This window comes from Trichechus manatus, unplaced genomic scaffold (assembly GCF_000243295.1).
Source record: "Trichechus manatus latirostris isolate Lorelei unplaced genomic scaffold, TriManLat1.0 scaffold00153, whole genome shotgun sequence".
Taxonomy (NCBI): Eukaryota; Metazoa; Chordata; class Mammalia; order Sirenia; family Trichechidae; genus Trichechus; species Trichechus manatus.
Window position 1 is genome coordinate 582,022 of NW_004444089.1, and position 4,465 is coordinate 586,486.

Here is a 4,465-nt window from a genome sequence, read left to right on the forward strand (position 1 = left end):
GTTGTTAACCAATGTCATAAAACAACATGTGTACTACTGTTTCATGAGACACTATTTGTTCTGTAAGCCTTCACCTGAAGTACAATAAAAATAAATAAATAAAGAAAAAAGAATGAGCTTTGAAGATAGACAGACCTGAGTTCAAAGCCTACCTCCACCACCATACTTACCTTAGTTTCTGAATCTATAAAGTGCGTGTTATGGACTGCATTGTGTCCCTGCCAAATATGTATTGAATCCTGGCCCCTGTACCTGTAAATAGAGCCCTGGTGGCACAGTGGCTAAGAGGTTGGCTGCTAACCAAAAGGTCGGCAGTTCAAATCCACCAGCTGCTCCTTAAAAACCCTATGGTGCAGTTCTACTCTGTCCTATAGGGTCGCTGTGAGTAGGAATCATCTCGACGGCAATGGTTTTTTTGGTATTTTATACTTCTAAGTATGATGCTGTTTAGAAATAGGATCTTTCTTGTTATGTTAATTAGGCCCCACTGGAGTAGGCTAGGTTCTAAATCTAAGGACTTCCAGGTTATGGAAAGAGCTGAACGGACACAGAGACACAGACAGGGGAAGACACACGGCAGGTACGGATTGACTACAAGTAAAGCAGTACCAAGGATTGCTGGCAGACACCGAAAACCAGGAGAGAGACTCAGAGGAATCAACATGGGCAAGACCCTGATTTGAAATTTTAGCCTCCAGAACTGTGAGAACATACATTTAAAAGCCACCCACTTGTGGTATTTGTGTTACAGCAGCACAGGTGTGTTGGGGGATAACAAATCTGCCTATTCTGTTGAGCTATAAACCAAAACAAAACCCACTGCTGTCGAGTCGATTCTGACTCATAGTGACCCTATAGGACAGAGTAGAACTTCCCTATAGGGTTTCCAAGGAGCAGCTGGTAGATTCAAACCGCCGACCTTTAGGTTAGCAGCCGAGCTCTTAACTGCTGTGCCACCAGGCTCCTGTATGAGGCTATCGTGAGGATTAAATGAGATGACGCACGGGACACACGCGTACCCTGTGTAGGATGTAGCCAACTAGGTTTTGGCATCCATTGCCACCCCGCTTTGCTGTGCCTTCCTGCATACAGAACGTTCTTGCACTATAGAGTCGGGCAAGCCAAAAACCACCGCAGCTGGGGTTCTGCAGGCAAATTAGGCTCTTCCTGTGGGATGCACTCTCAGATGGCTTAGAAAGCAGAAGCAAAGGCAGACATGCTGGCGCTGCTCCTTCAGCCTGCCACTGGTGAGCAAGGCTGTCAATATGGTGTTTTCTGCAGTTGTGTCCCACCAGCCAGTTTCCTGATTGCTGGTTCACAGCCTTGGTGGCGTATGTCCTTGAACACAGGAGTTACAGCAGCAGCTTTCCGATTCTCACCTTCCTGGGTGGAACACAGGTAGCAGCTTCCCTGGTGGGTTAGCTCTGGGAGCCCAACCTGGGGCCTCCTCCCCAGCACTTCCCATGGCGTTGTAAGCCCAGATTCCCTATACTAATCCCTTCCTGCTTAAAACACCTGGCATTTCCTCATCCCTGTGCTGAACTCTGAGTGTTCAGCATTTTATACAGCACATTGTAAACTTTGAGTAAAATTTTACTGTGTTTAGACTTCCTATGAAGGACCTACTGTGTGCCAAGTCCTATTATCTATATTACCATGGCGTGTTTGTCAACATCCAGCCTCAGAAGGGGAAACTGACTCCAAGTTCTGTGGACTTCATAATCACCCCTGGAACCTTGCAGAATGTCAAAGAGAGAAGCTTGCTTATTAATTGCTTATTAGAGGACATCTCAACTAACTGTGTTATCACACAGCCACTGGCAGGAGAACTGGTTGCTGAGCACTAAGAATCGGCCATCAAGAGCATAGAGCTGCAGCTGGTCCCCATGGAGACGTGTGGGTGTGCACAAGGGTATGCACGAGACATCACAGAGATTCAGAACATCCAGATTGCCCATGGGGACGTTCGTTGGAGCCTCTCTGTTCCCATACACACATTTTTCCCAGGCTGTTCACGTGCGTACGCTGGAGACCACCACCTTCAAAGTGGAATCTGAGGTCAGCATCATTGTGCTGCTTCACGCAGATATCCTCATCACGGAGAACTTCCCACTGAAGCTCTGCAGGATGTCGCCCACGAGGGGCTCCTGGGAAACAGGTGTAACTGACTGGACATCCAGCTGGTTGCCAGACTGTTACAGGTAGCCCCATGCTGCAGCGCATACTCATTTTCGTGATTATTCTGTATCAGAAATGAATCTGACTCCTCAAAGTATGATCACCCTCACCCTCATTTCCTCTTGGCTTCTGCTTCTAGAAGGCACCCTGTAATTAGACCTTAAAACCCGCAACAACTCCACCAGGTTTGAATTACAACTTGCGACAACTCCACCAGGTTTGAATTACAACTCGCGACAGCTCCACCAGATTTGAATTACAACTCGCGACAGCTCCACCAGATTTGAATTACAACTCGCGACAGCTTCACCAGGTTTGAATTATTATCACTATTTGAGCACGGACATCCAAAAGAGGTTGCTAGTGACAACCAAGAATTGACAGATCCGTGTACCCACAAAAGCTCGTAATAACTTGTAAGGATTTGAGAACGTACAGAAGTAAAAGCCTCACTGAGTATTTGCTTTTCTCCACTTACACCATGTCAGTTCCAATTCAGAGAATAAAAGGATCCTATATTGCTAGTGGATCCCTGGTGGTGCTGTGGTTAAGAGCTCGGCTGCTAACAAAACATCAGTTCGAATCCAACAACCGCTCCTTGGAAACCCAGTGGGGCAGTTCTACTCTGTCTATAGGGTGGCTATGAGTTGGAATCGACTCGACAGCAACAGGTTTGGTTTCTGGTTGGATATTGCTAGTTAAACAACTGCTTTTTGGAAGCTCTCAATATAATGAATGATTAAATGCAAAAGTCAGTGGAGACGTGCTTGGAAAAAAAAAAGAAAAGCACCCACTCTTAATGATGTTAGAACCAGATAAAAGTGTTCCAAAACTTGAAACTAAAGATGCTCATTGTGATAATCACGAGAACGGTCTCACAGACCACCAACTATGCCAAGTGTAATTAACCAAGGGTACGTGTTACGGATTGAATTGTGTCCCCCAAAAACGTGTGTCAACTTGGCTAGGCCATGATTCCCAGAATTGTGTGGTTGTCCTCCATTTTGTGATCTGATGGAATTATCTTATGTGTTGTAAATCCTAACCTCTATGATCTTAATGAGGCAGGATGACAGGTAGTTATGTTAATGAGGCAGGACTCAATCTACAGGATTAGGTTGTATTTTGAGTCAGTCTCTTCTGAGATATAAAGAGAGAAGTGAGCAGAGAGGAGAGGGACCTCCTACCAACAATAATGAGGAACCAGGAGAGAGTGTGTCCCTTGGCCCTGGGATCCCTGAGCTGAGAAGCTCCTAGATCAGGGGACGATTGATGACGAGGAACTTCCCCAGAGCTGACAGAGAGAGAAAGCCTTCCCCTGGAGCTGGTGCCCTGAATTCGGACTTCTAGCCTCCTAAACTGTGAGAGAATAAATTTCTGTTTGTTAAAGCCATCCACTTGTGGTATTTCTGTTATAGCAGCACTAGATGACTAAGACAATATGACTGCTGTACTCTGAAATCCACCCACATGTTTGCACAGAAGCCACACCTCCCAGCTGATGAAGGAGCCACGGGATGCTAAGGTAGTGCGTTCCCAGGAGACATGGGACTCCTCCGTCTTGTCGTTTGGCCCAAAGACGCCCAGAGGCCTTGGTAAGCCTTCTTTGGACTGCAAGGCAGTCAATGATGTTTCCACCCAACCTTCCCTCCCTCTCTCCTTCTCTGGAGACAGACCTGCATGGTGATCCAATGCATTCTCAGCATTTTCCTCTCATAGGAGTTTCCCCTAATGAAATCCTGACATGTTCAATCCTTTCTCGGCTGACGTCCCATGGAACCATCTGTCCTCCTACCGATAAAACAAAAATTACATTTTATTTTACAGAAAGAGATGCATGAGCCCATTGAATGCACTCAGACCCAAATCTGGAACCCGAGAGACAACGTTCTTCGCAGATGAAACGGATGCCTGTTCACCTCCACCTTAGGAGTTAAGGGGCTCAAGTTTTCTTACAAAAAGGAGAACATTTTAAAGAACACCTGAGAGAGGAATATTTCACTCCAAAAACAACTAGATTCCGCTGAAACAGCAAACAGGAATCAGAATCGCTAACTCCATCTCCACTTGGAGAAGGATGGCATGAATGCGTGTGTGTGTGTTGTGTGTTGTGTGTGTGTCAAGTGTGTTGTGTGTGTTGTGTGTGGTATGTGTGTGTTGTGTGTGTGGTGTTCGTGGTGTGTGTGTGTGTGTGGTGTGTGTGGTGTTTGTGGTGTGCGTGGTGTGTGTGTGTGTGTGGTGTGTGTGTGGTGTTTGTGGTGTGCGTGGTGTGTGTGTTGTGTGTGTG

At 46.3% G+C, this 4,465-nt stretch overlaps 1 pseudogene; it reads left to right on the forward strand.

Moving 5' to 3' along the window:
- The first annotated feature begins 1,613 nt into the window (after positions 1-1,613).
- LOC101350843 (Down syndrome critical region protein 3 pseudogene) lies at positions 1,614-2,205 on the forward strand (annotated as a pseudogene).
- Positions 2,206-4,465: the final 2,260 nt, after the last annotated feature.